Below are 14,309 nucleotides of genomic sequence, written 5' to 3' on the forward strand. Positions count from 1 at the left end.
TAAATAATAAATTTAATTAATAGCCTTTTTACACTGGGCGCGTCTGCTATCGATATCGGAATAGACGCAATGAAGCAAAAAAGGCGTTTACATTGGCCGACGTGCGTCTTGAATTTTGATTTGGGTGCTTGATGACAAGGAAAGTAAACAAATTTTGAGAAATCAACAGAATTTTGCAAGACGACAAGAAAATGGACGAAAGAGAATTGATTCTTATATTTATTTATTATTTTCAGACATTTCTTTGTAGAGCTTGTGGGAGTTCTTCTTAAAATTATGAAAACCATCGAAGTTCGTCTCTAGCAGTGTCATAATGGCATCATGGGATTACAAAAATGTTGTATGATAATAATACAATCAGTTTCAAGTATTTTATTTCATGATTTTATGTATATTTTGCACCTTTTTGCACAACCATTCATTTTAGCGCCAAAATTTGATTTTTTAACTACAAGTTTTTGTTGTTCTTAGAGGTGATAGTTGCGCTGATAGGCAGAAAAGTGCAAAAATGTGCAGTTAAGCGCAAAAGCAATCGAATATATCGAATAGACGCACATGAATCAGAGACCGACGCAACTTTTTGCCACCACTAGGGCCCTATGCTTAACCTATTTAAAAAAAACTGCGTCTTTGCCAAGACGCAAAGAAGAAAACACAGGTAGCTGGATGGATACTTTTATTGCTGCTGTAATGTGTATATGTTGGTATGTGTGTGTGTTCACTTGCACTTGGAGTGTGCCAGTGTATATTGTATTAGGGTAGGCCGCGAATGGAACGCACTGAAGAAATATTAGTGTATGTGTGTGTGAATTCACTTGCACTTGGAGCGTGCCAATATATATATTATTGGGGTAGGGCGCGGATGGAACACACTAGAAAAATATTAATGTATGTGTGTGTGTATGTACGCAAGCCGCTCTCATGGGCTGGAATGTGCGTACATACATAGGCGCGGAATACACTTTTATTTAATATATTGTATTAAATAATTAATTATTTTGGTAAATAATTTGTCCGCGAGTTATGGACGGACACAAGAAACCGACGAAAAACTACCGTATTACTGGTAATTCGAAGTGAAGTACCGGAGAACGGCCGGAATTGCCGATAATATGGCGGTGGCGAAGTTGGAAGCACTACGGATAACGGAGATGGCGAGAGTACATATATAAGACTATATATATGTACTTCGGTCGCGGCACTTTGAACTCGCGGAATTTTCTCTGGAGCACAAACCGCGAAATGGAGGCGGTTTATGGTAAAGAAGGCAAGCGTACTTATCTTGTGATTTCCTGGTGAAGGCGATGCCGTGCTCGAAGGCTGGAGAAGCTTTTGGGGAAGCAGTAGATCCGGCTCGAAGGACCAATATTTGAGCCAAGGGGCGTCGTAAAATTCCCAGGTCGAAAATCCCAAGAAAAGTCCAAGTCAGAATCCAAAAGAAAGCCGGGGTCGTCAGTGTTCAATCAATTTATTGGTATATATGGGTTTGTACAAGGAGTTCACGCGTGCGAAGGTAACCCGTGTCGCTCGTGGGATGTGTGTTCGGGGCTGCTGAGGACGAGGAGCGGGAGCGAACGTAGTTGGAAGTTACGCTCAAGCTGCCGAGGGCTGTCGGCAGCGAGAGCGTGATCGTGGGCGGGAGCGTGCCCGTGGTGAATTTAAGAATGAAGAGAGCGTCGCCGGTGGGAAAAATGCTCTTAAGTATGAGGGCGAAAGCGAGGGCAGCCGCTTGCGTAGCTGGAGTGCTAACACTGAGATGTGGCTGGAATGCCCACAGAGCGGTTGCCCCGCCAGCGCCGTCCCCACTCTGAACATGCAGTAATTAATAAGTCAGGTCGAATCATGTAACGGGAGACATAATAACAAACGACAAAGCATTGTAGCTGAGTCAACAATAACCGCTTCTGCAGCAATTTCTGCCAACGATGCGATCGCTCGTCAGAGGACAAAAACACTGGTGCAATTGCTGACTATCACAATTGCCCAATAACACAATATCATATTAAATCCAAGTTAATTCAATATTAATTCCAATTCCCTTTTACCATATTCTTTCTAGACTCAGCACTTTCTGTACCTTTTGTTACCTATAAATAGAAATTAAGTTTGTTACATAAAATCAGTATCAGAAACAGTACCATCACTGCCTGTTTACTCATTCTCTACAACTGCAATCAACAGAGGCTGTCGCCGTTCTTCAGACCCTCATTTGCTCAACGTAGGAAACCCTCTCCGCAGTCCAACAAGTTCAAGTTCTAGTTGCGACGACAAATTTGTAGACGGTTTATGTACCGTATGCATACCAAAACACACACACAAACACACATTAACATTTGGTGACCCCGACGCAGGAAAACATGCAGATCACACTGAAGAAGTCACCAGGACTTTTCAACACAAACTGGCAACAAGCCAAATACTTACGGTAGAATCTCCTACCAATAAGTAGAACAAATTGGCAGATCTGTCACTTTCAGATCATCAGCCAACAAGATCAACGATTAATAATATCAAGATCACAAGTGCGTTTCACCAGCACAAAACCTCCATCCAGTACGTCGTCTGTACTTATACTTTGAACCACATCGGTTGCGAATAGGAGCGTATCCAGCTGCAAAGCGAATAAAATACTCCCAACGGGTCAAAGTATAATTATGGATTCCCACAAGGAGGAACACGCTGTCACCACGGAAGCTTACAGTGAATTGCCTTCACTATGTCGCCGACAAAAGGCCATAGTAGCGTCCATAAAACGCATTCTGAGACAATTCTAAGAGGCGGGAGGACGTACATCAAGTGATTTGATAAAATCACTGTGGACTCAAGCACAAGAAGTCCATTTTACTATCCACGAGGAATATGATAACCCAGAGGAAGGAGGATACAACATGGAAGCCTACCTGACCCTGGAAAAAGAGGTTCAAAGTGCATTGGCAAAACCAGCCACATCAAACAATAATGACGTACTGACATACTGAACATACTGAAATGGTCTTAGTTCTATGACCTGTTTTCATGTATGATACATGAAACAAACATGCCCACAGTTCGGAAGATGTGGTATCTGAAAACAACCGTAACTGGAGAGGCAGAAAGATTGATCCGACATATCGATCTAAAGGAAGAAAACTATTTGAGCGCCTGGGAAATTCTGATTGATACATACAACAATCCCAGAGACGTCGCTAGAACGGTATTGAATCGCTTCCTAAATTATAACACAGTTAATGACGACTCCAAGTCATTAAAAGAGTTGTACGTTACAACTATCGCTAAAGGGATTGGGCATCAATATATCCACATGGGATCCAATATTGATTGCCGTCAACAAAAAATAAGCTGGATGTCACTAGCAGAGCCTTGTACGAGCAATCATTGGGAAGCTCAAAGGAAATACAGGCCTTGGACACAATGCTTCAGTTCCTAGAACAAAGAGTTCGAGTTCTAGGAACAGGCAAAAAGACACAAATGTCAAGGAAAGAGCCAAAAGGCACAACATGTGCAACAGTAAACACTGGAAAATCGAAGACGCCTCTCTGCTCATTCTGCAGGAAGGTAAGCCATTGGCTCTACGGATGCGATGAGTTTCGCTCCAAATCACCATCAGAACGACTAAATTGGGTACAAAAGCAGAAATTGTGTGTCAACTGTTTTAAAACAACAGGTCGGACATGTTTCAAGTGCGACAAAAAACACAATACACTGCTGCACTTGGACATACCATCGGGCGTAAGTACAGAACCAAGAGCACCGACGGTTGGCGCAGCAAGTAACAATAATTACAACCTGTTAGCTACAGCAAAAGTAGCCGTAGAAGCAAACAATGGACAGAGAGCCAATTTCAAATTTTGCTGGATTCAGGATCACAGATCAACCTGATCTCTGAACAAATGGCATCAATGTTGTCAGTAAAACTTAATCACACAACATTACGCATCAAATGAATTGGAGGTCAGTCAAAGACCAGCAGAGCACGAGTAAATATTCTAATAAAATCCCTTCACGGCGGACTTACGCACAGAATTGAAGCATTCGTACTACCTCAGATAATTGCTGATCAACCAGCACAGGCACTCGATGAAATGAAGTTGAACATACCAAACAATTGCCCACTGGCAGATCCGGATTTCTATAAACCGGGAAAGGTCGACATGCTCATCGGAGCAGAGCACTATTATTCGCTACTACTCCCATATCAAAAAACAGCCAAAATCAGGAGGCCCATTTCTGCAAAATACAAAATTGGGATGGATTGTGGCAGGAAAAATCAGGTCTGCACACAACTCCGCATCCATTTGTGCAATTGGACTCAACGAGCTAATGGAAAAATTCTGGACTCTGGACAACTTAGAGACGGAACAAAAACCACGCACGCCAATCGAAGCACATTGCAAAGCTCACTTTATAGAGAACATACAAACAGCATCGGATGTCAGGTTGATAGTAAAACTGCCATTTTCCGAACACTCTTCAGCCCTGGGGGGGGTCTTTGGAAAATGCAACGAAAAGATTCCAGTCATTAGAGCGACGGATTTTACCAGAAACCTGGAAAGGCTATGTGGAATTTATGAATGAATATGAAGGATTACTTCACTACTTCATACCACACCACTGTGTACTCAAACCTGAGAGCACCAGCACAAAGTTACGGGTCGTTTTTGATACATCATGCAAATCAACAAGCGGAAAGTCTCTAAACGACATTCTGCATGCCGGACCCACAGTTCAAAGTGAACTTATGTCCATTCTACTACGTTTTCGTATACATAAGTACGTGTTCACAGCGGACATCGAGAAAATGTACCGACAAGTGTGGCTAAATCCTGAGGATCAATTTCATCAGATGATAGTCTGGAGAAAAAATCCATCTGAAGATATCAGGTAGAACCACCCATCATTGAGCCCAGCAATCTCGAGAGAAAGGCTAAGCATGTCAGCTTGCCAATCGCATCTAGCTCTCTCGGAGAAGAGTTATACACATGCAGACATAGCAACTCGTTCAACAAACTACAACGTATTGTAGCGTTCATCTTTCGCTTCTGCTACAAAACTAAAAGAGCACCTACAACGACACTTTGCGCAGGAGAACTAAGGCGTGCTCGCACTATGATCCTACGAACGATTCAACAAGTTGAGTTTACAGCGGATTTAAAACAGTTATAACGCGATAAAACAGTGGATAAAAAGAGTTCGACCATTTCGTTATCTCCCATACTAGAAGATGATGAACTCATCCGAGTTGGCGGAAGACTAGAAGAAGCTCTAATTCCGTTCAACGCAAAAAATCCAATCCTGCTACCGTACAACGACCCAATAGTCAAAATGATTATGCGAGAGCTTCATGAGGAAAATCTGCATTGCGGTGCCCAAGCATTAAGGGCAATCGCAAGACAACAATATTGGATTATCAACGACAAGACGATGGCTAGAAGCATCATACATAGCTGTATTAAATGCACCAGAGCCAGACCAAAGCTGATGCACCAGATCATGGGCAATCTTCCAGCAAAAAGAGTCACGCAAGCACGCCCATTCCTTAATGCAGGCGTTGACTACTGTGGACCAATTATGAGCCACCATAAAATCCGAGGAAAACGGCCAGATAAGGCATACATTGCCGTATTCTGCTGCTTCTCCACAAAGGCTGTACATCTGGAGTTAGTAAGAGACTTAACCACAGATGCATTCTTGGCAGTAATCCGGCGATTCCTAAGCAGACGTGAGAAGTGTCAGACTATTCATTGCGACAAAGCAACAAATTTCGTCGGCGCAAAAAACAAGCTAAAGGAATTGAAAGAAGCAATATTTAGCGAAAAAGCACATGCTCTGATCACAAATCATTGCAACAAAAAACAAGTGGATTTTAAATTCATTCCTTCTCGGGCCCCATCGTTTGGCGGCCTCTGGGAAGCTGCGGTAAAATCAGCGAAAAGGCTGCTAGTTACAACCACAGAAACAGCATCCTTGACGCTTGAGGAGCTGAACACAGTCATAATCGAAATTGAAGCAATTCTGAACTCCCGACCCATAACTCCAATGTCAAATGATCCAACGGATACAAGTGCGCTTACTCCAGGGCATTTCCTGATCGGTGAACCTTTGACCGCAGCACCTGACGTCAACACCGATCCTCAAGAGAAAAATCTGGTTAAGCGCTGGTAATTGGTTTCACGCTTAAAACATGCATTTTGGAAACAACGGTCTACGGAACACCTCCACGAGCTACAAACTCGGCATAAATGGAAAACCACCGCTCCAAACGTGACCAAAGGATTATTAGTTTTGGTGAAGGAAGACAACCTTCCAGTAATGAAGTGGCCAATGGGTCGCATCATCAAAACTTATCCTGGGCAAGACAACCATGTACGAGTGGTTGATGTCAAAACATCGTCCGGAAACAGAGGAGCCACCAACACAGCGAAAAAGGTTATCATTACCTACACTAACATCCACATTGTTAATGTTACTTCTCATGCTGCCATTAGCATTTTCACAATCAATAAATGTGACGCAATTTGCAAACAAGCCTGGAATATTCTATGAGAAACTTGGAACCTCAAGAAAGACCACTTCCGAATGGACCATGATTGTATACTACGACTTGGATCCATAATGGAAGGATATGCAAGTCATGTCAGCCAGAATGTCCGAACCAGGACACATGTGCCCTGAACTAAAAAATGTTCCAGCGTGCAACTCCATATTTCAACACTTTCAACATTTGTACAAAGAACTACAAACAGGAAATATGCTAATGAAGGCCTCTCGACAACGCAGATCACCGCTGGATATAGTAGGAAACGTGACACACCAGCTGTTCTGTGTACTTGACTCTACATATGCTGAGAAAATGGCCGAAGTAATCGAAAAGGTACAAACCAACGAAGACTTTCTACACAACTAACTCTACTGACAACGAGTCTTCAACGTATGCAGTCTGACATATCTGATGTATTAATCGGCATTCACCATCGGACAATAAGCCCAACGCTAGTATCTCCTGAGCAATTAAGAGAGCAACTAGACCAAATCCGGGATCACTTGCCAGCTGATCAAATGCTGCCTGTCACAACACAAAATGTGATACAATTATACAGGCTAATGAGAGCCGAAGGAACACTGACTGCCACACACGTCATTTTTAAGGTGACGCTACCGTTAGTTTCAACAGTTCAGCTCGAAGTTTTCAGTATTATGACAATTCCGGTCTGGGACTCAACAAGTTGGAGCTTGTTCAATCTCAAAACGACCATAATCACTGTGAACACTCACCGAGATCAATTCATGGGATTTACTCCAGAAGAATTTCGACGCTGCTTTAAACTACTCAAGGCAGAATACATCTGCTTTGATCATCAAACAGTTTTCAATATCGACAATCGCTGTGAGTTTCAGTTTCAATGCTATTGATTATTGCGTTCATTCTCCGGAAGAAGTATCAATCATGGAACCCAAGGCCGTCAACAATCAACCAAGTAGAGTCACGTGGATCACCCCCGATCCCCATTCCACGCCGCTTTTCAGTCGACTTGGGCGATGGTTGAACACCAGTTCAACGGCCGGGAGAATGTTCAGTCGCATATTTATGCAGTGATTAATATTACATAATATACACTTATCGAATAAGTCAGGTCGACCCATGTAACGGGAGACATAATAACAAACGACAAAGCATTGTAGCTGAGTCAACAATAACCGCTTCTGCAGCAATTTCTGCCAACGATGCGATCGCTCGTCAGAGGGCAAAAACACTGGTGGCAATTGCTGACTATCACAATTGCCCAATAACACAATATCATATTAAATCCAAATTAATTCAATATTAATTCCAATTCCCTTTTACCATATTCTTACTAGACTCAGCACTTTCTGTACCTTTTGTTACCTATAAATAGAAATTAAGTTTGTTGAATAAAATCAGTATCAGAAACAGTACCATCACTGCCTGTTCACTCATTCTCTACAACTGCAATCAACAGAGGCTGTCGCCGTGTGTTCAGACCCTCATTTGCTCGACGTAGGAAACCCTCTCCGCAGTCCAACTGGTTCAAGTTCTAGTTGCGACGACAAATTTGTAGACGGTTTATGTCCCGTATGCATACCAAAACACACACACAAACACACATTAACAGATCGATTTTGACAATAAATTGCACCGCAAGTCCGAAATTAGCAATTTTAGGGAAGAAAATGATCTTTCCACTGATACTTGTGTAGCAGGCACGCAGTGCACAATTTTTGCCAGTTGATATATATTGATCATATATGATATATGAGCCTAAGAGAGTAAATGGCACTTTTTTATGTGTAACTAGCTGCACACAAACTTCTTTAAATTCAGTTGTTGAGAAAATGACAGACAATTGTTTCTTCTTTTCTGGAATTTTAATGCCAACTTCTTCATATATTTCGGATTTATAGGCTTCTTCATGACATTCTCGCAAATACCTTTGCATTGCCTTGCCTTGAAATCACGCCACCGCGGACCCCTCCCACCACGGCCACTCCATGTGGCGTGGCCAAGTCCAGTAGCGGCAACGGCCGGGAGGCCCTGCCTGAAAAGGCAGGCATCGTGCCCGGAGCCGTGGGCGGAGGTGAAGCGGCCGTCACTGCAGTGGCAGAACTTAGCGCCGGCCCCGGTGGACTGGGTGTCCATCCCTCGGGCGGTGTGGCCAGATCCGGTTGGTGGGGCGCCGGGGCGTGCGGGGAGTGCGGTATCGCATTTCGATGTCCGCTACGCGCACGGTGGTGTTCCGGGAAGGGCGAAGGGGAAGCGGGTGAAGCCGCCCCAGTAAATTAAAAAAAAAAACAATAAATGAAGACGCTGAAAAGTTAGAAGAAGCAGACAACAAGGTGCATGTTGATGGGAGGAAATGTACTTACCGGCGGATCGGAGTGGGCGATCTCCATGGCGATCGCGATGAGATACAGTGGCCGGGGATCTTGCAGGCCATGGCAGGCGGCCGACGCGGCATGGGAAAATATACACCGGCCATTCATAAACACACGAAAATGTGTTGCGGAAGTAATAGGCCACCAATGTCCACACAGGAATATCGAAGGGGTCGCACCTCTACCAGATATCGATATCGGTCGAAACAACCCTGAGGGTAGAAAAGACACTGGCGCCGCCAGCGGGAATGGTGTTCAGCGATCTGGCATCGTCGGGCGTGCAGGGCCACCGGCCGCCAGATGGTGCTCGTCGCAGAGTAGAGAGCCCAAGCCCAAGGCCAGATTCAAAACGATGGATGGGCAGCCGCCACGACGGGGCAGAAAAAGGAGTTTTCCGCTATCGGAAGAAAGAGGAGGGTGTGCTGAACATGGTTCGACACAGGGTTGCGAGGGTTAAGGTCGGGAAGGGTTTATCCGAGGATATCCGGACGCGGCGAAATCACCCGGGGGCTCTCGGAGAGCGGCAGAGAGTGGGCCGCAGGTAGAGGGAGCGAATCTCGTGAGAGATGTGGGAAGCCGGGATCGGGCCGGCAGCGCTTGGACGCATATCCTAATAATGCCATGAAATCATGACCGTTAAGAACATCGTGGAGGCCGAAGAATCGCCGATGGAAAAGTACTGGCCGCGTGGGAGTACCTTTGGCGGAGGCCTATATAAGGCGGCAGGTGGCGATGGCGGAGGATCTTCTATGCACGCGCTTGGCCGAGGCAACAAGTCGAGTGAATAGGTGCGCAAAACGAGTGCAGTGAGAAGACAGTGCCACTCTTGCCACTCTTGGCAAAGAGTGCGCAGGCCCCATGGCAAATTCTTAGAGTGAGTCCAGCAGTGAAAAAGAGTCAATATCGACCCGGTGGTGTAACCACTCAAAGGCGAGCCGTTAGAGTGCGGTGTGGCGGGTCGTAGCGTAAGCCGAAACCATTGGCCCCTGATTCGGTGGCACCAACGTGCGACGCCCAGCGGTGATCCCGAGGGCGATTGTACTGAATAAAAGCAACCTTATATTATTACATATAACCTTACCTAGTCCTAAGTGTAGATTAAGATACGAATAAAGAGATCGATATCATAAATCCCACACTTCGTGTTTACCTGGTCGGTGAGGCACCAATACAAATTCGTTGCAGCGAAACCCCACGATCGCTAGCTCAGAAGAGTTAGACGGCCGGACAAAGGGCTTGTTACAATCTACAGTTCAATACCTTTCGTTTGATATATAGTATGTTTGGTTACGAAGCCAAATTCTACTTCTAATAAGCATCGCGTCGGCACGGGCAATTCGGCCTGCCTGCCGTTGAACTGACTCTTCAGCTGAACGTCATCATATCGCGTTCGATTTATTTAACTCTTAACTTATCGTCATATCCAAACATACATATTTCGCATACATATTAATAAACTGTAAATATGTACATACATACATATATATATAATAAGAATTCCCGAGTTCAAAAATAGGTTTTTAAAAAGATATTTTATTCAACCGAACTTATATATTAGAACATAGGATATGATAATGAATTCCCCAACTCAATGTTAGAAAGTCTCAAACGGAACTGTCTTCTTGTTCTCGAGTTATTGATCTCGAGACCTCTGTTGGGAAGCTTAAAGCTTATCTCCTTAAGCTTTCGGCTGATATTTCGTCTTCGTCATTGAGTGATGATGGTTCGGCTGAGAGAGTCGAAGCTTCGGTTGCGAGAGGCGTTGGTTTGGTGAGAGCGGCTGATAAGCGATGCGTTGGCCCATGTGTGGGAGGCTTGGGAGATGCGTCAGCTTGGATGAAACAGGCAGCCGCAGCTGGTGATTGGTGTCAGCTTTCATCTTGAGAACTCAATTGTTTACAAGAGTTCTCCCTTCTATTAGAGTGTGGGACTGATTCTGAATTAGTCATATCATGGAGTGTGGGAACGAGCTGATAACGTATTGGTCAGCGACGTTCTATTGCATTCCAGAGTTTTGGGTTGCATGGGACTTCCTGTTGATTTCGGTATGGACGAATCATGCGTTGTTTTTGCAGGTTTTGGGGTATCTTCTTATATGTTTACCTTATTTCATATAGATGCGAATAGATGGGTGTAGGGTGAGTGCTGGGCATATGCATAACGTGTATAGGTGTGGGTGTGGTTATGAATATGTCAAGTGCTTAACGTATACTTAATGCGTATGTGGGTGTAGGGCATTATGGATATGTTACTCCCCCGGCATTTCTTATATGCCTGTCCTCAGGTTTTCACTTTAGGGTATAGGGAGGGAATTTCATCTATAACTATTGGGGTACATTTTTCTTCTCCTTCTGTTTCTTCCTCTTCCTTAGGTTTTACATATTTAATAGTTATATTTTTAGGTATTTTCTTAAATTTAACAATTAGAAACCCGATTGTGCTTATTATTGATAAAATGAACATAATTATTATAATTATTTTCAATATATTACTATATTTTGTTTGTTCTATAATTATTTCTTTTGTCTGTACATAAGACAATGGTTTTAATCTAGTTATGTTATTACTCACATAGACATTTTGTGTGAAATCTAGCATGGAATTAGTTATTGTGAATTCGTTTAATTGGGTTGAACAGTTGTAAATCTTAATTATGTTATTTCCTTCGATTTTTATTTCTTTGTCCAAAAAAGTTTGGTTTGATTTGGATTTTGGAAGGTTCCATGTTAACAATATATTTGGTTCAACGTAATTAATTTGGAAATTCTTAAAGGTTTTTGTGTATGGACATTTAGTGGGTTTTTGTTTTAAAATCCCTTTTATACAATTGTCTTCTATTATTTGCTTAGTTTCTTTGCTATATATTTTGTCTTGGTAACTATAATATTTATCGAATATTAATTCTGTTAAAATATTATTTTGATTATCTGGATATGGGACAATTTTGTATATTGGGACATAAGGAATTTCGCTCGGAATATTGGAGATTATATAGATTTCATTTGTATCAACTTTTAGCCATGTAGAAGTTTTAATATTTAATAATTTCTCAGAGTATATGTATATGTTTCAGGTAATCTTGTTTTAGTCGTTTTGGGTTAAAAATATCAAGTCTAGTCCATTTCTATATCCTCTACGTATTGTGTGAAATGTTGTAGGTTGAAGATTAAAATTTCTAATTGTTGATTTTTGTTGTTTTCTTCGTTTAATTTGTTTATTATCTTAATTCCAGGGTTTACTTCTATAACTAAATTTAGTTCATTTGTTTGGATACTATGGATGGCGAGATTTTCTATTCTCTGTTCTAATTCTTGATCTAATATGCCAATTAAGTATTTATAGGCGGTACCTACGATATTTATTAGGCCTCTCCTGTTGCGTTTAGCAATTTTTAAGCCATTTATTTCCCTATTTAATTTATCTACTATGTATTTTACTTGGATTACGTTTTGAAATTTGTTAGCCATTACTAGAAGGTTTTGATAGGTTTCTTCGGTTTTTGTTACATTAACTATTAAGTAATGGTACTCATAGTTAATCGGGAGATCTATTGATCCCGTTTTAAATATGAGGTATCCGTTTCTGGATTCAATCGGATTTATTTCAATATTTTGTCTATATTAGGGGTATATTAGATTTGTGGTAAAAGTGGATGTGTGTAACGCAGAGAAGGAAACGTTTCCGACCCCATAAAGTATATATATTCTTGATCAGCATCAATAGCCGAGTCGATATAGCTATGTCTGTCCGTCTGTCCTTCTTGTTTGACGCCTGGATCTCAGAGACTATAAAAGCTAGAGGAACCAAATTTTGTTTCCAGACTCATGTGATATCACACTGCTACATGTGTATTTCAAAATTTCGCCCCGCCCCCTTCCGCCCACACAAAGGACGAAAATCTGTGGCAGGCACAATTTTAACGATACGATAAAACTAAAAACGCAGTATCGTAGAGAATGCCCATATCTACCAGACTGCCGAATCTAAATCAGATCGGATCATAATTATAGCCAGAATGAAGAAATTAATTTTCAGTTGCTTCCCCTGCCCACTCCTGCAAACAACAACGCAACTCATTTTCCTTCTCGCTCGCACACTCTGCCGCGTTCAGTGCGCGAGCAACCCCTAGCGGAGGAGATGTAGAATCTAAATTGAACATGTACATTGTACAATCTACATGTTAGATGTAGAATATACATTATAGATGTAGATAGCAGATGTAGCATAAAAATGTAAAATGTAAGAGTTTTTTTTTTGTAATTCTATAATTCTAAAAAATCATATGCTCAAAAATGTATATACTGACTGAGTACTTTTTGTTTTGTATTTAGTTTTGTAATGTGCTATCTTTCTTCCCCTATTCTTTTCTTCGTAGTGTTTTTCATCAATTTTGGTTATTTCACCCGTCTTTTTGAAAGGGTTATTTATTTTTGACTTCACTAGAGGTGATTTGCTAAACCTAGTGTCTACTTTAAAGCAGAGGTCGGCAGCGTCGTATGCACTGTGCATAGGAAAAAATTTCGGGCAGCGCAGGCGGCACACGTACAGCGTAAATACTTCGTGTGGTTTCGTTATTCTGCCTGATGACGTACCGGCAGAGAAAATTCTGCTCTGCTGACGTCGCGGCAGAGAAGCATCGTGTGCCCTATGCACAATTCTTCGGCTTTCGCAACGGCAGAGAAATAAGTAGCGTATTTGACTTCGTGTCTGTTGCTTTCGCACTCAAACGCACCAAAAAAATGTGTGAGTCTGTGTGCCGACCCCTGCTTTAAAGTCATTACGACTTTGGTTCAACTGGGTGATCTGATTCACCTTGTTCAGTTGAGTGTCGTACTCTGGACTTCCTGCGTATATGAATATATCTGCAGGTGTTCGGTTGGTAGTATTATGTCGGGTCTTTTGATTATATGTGTATATTATCAATTCAAATTTAGTGTATTTGTTTTTGAGGTCATTCTCACTGAATATGATCCTCAATTTTTCGTTCACAGTTTTATGGAATCTTTCAACGTCTGATATTCCATTTTTACAAGATGTGATTAAGATTTTGACATCTTCCGAGATTAGCCATGCTTGCAATGTTGCGCACATAAAGGCTGAATCTTTGTCGGCTTTAATTTCTTAGGGTTTAAACATTTCATAAAAGACTTTTAGTATCGCCCTTTGGGTTTCTAACCAGTGACGACTGTTCACTTCTATTAGTGTAGCGAATTTTGAGTATATATCGATACATGATAGGAACTGTTGGTTACCTATCAGATAGAAGTCCATTACGTAACGTTCTCGGATGTTTAAGACTTCTGGTGTTACTTCAAATGACAACTTGGTGTTTCTATGCCCAGTCTTGGCAATATTACACGTTGTGCATTCGTTTATTATATTATGTATCAATTTTTAGTGGTCAGGGTAGTAGTATT

Source organism: Drosophila obscura, unplaced genomic scaffold (genome assembly GCF_018151105.1).
Source record: "Drosophila obscura isolate BZ-5 IFL unplaced genomic scaffold, ASM1815110v1 contig_58, whole genome shotgun sequence".
Taxonomy (NCBI): Eukaryota; Metazoa; Arthropoda; class Insecta; order Diptera; family Drosophilidae; genus Drosophila; species Drosophila obscura.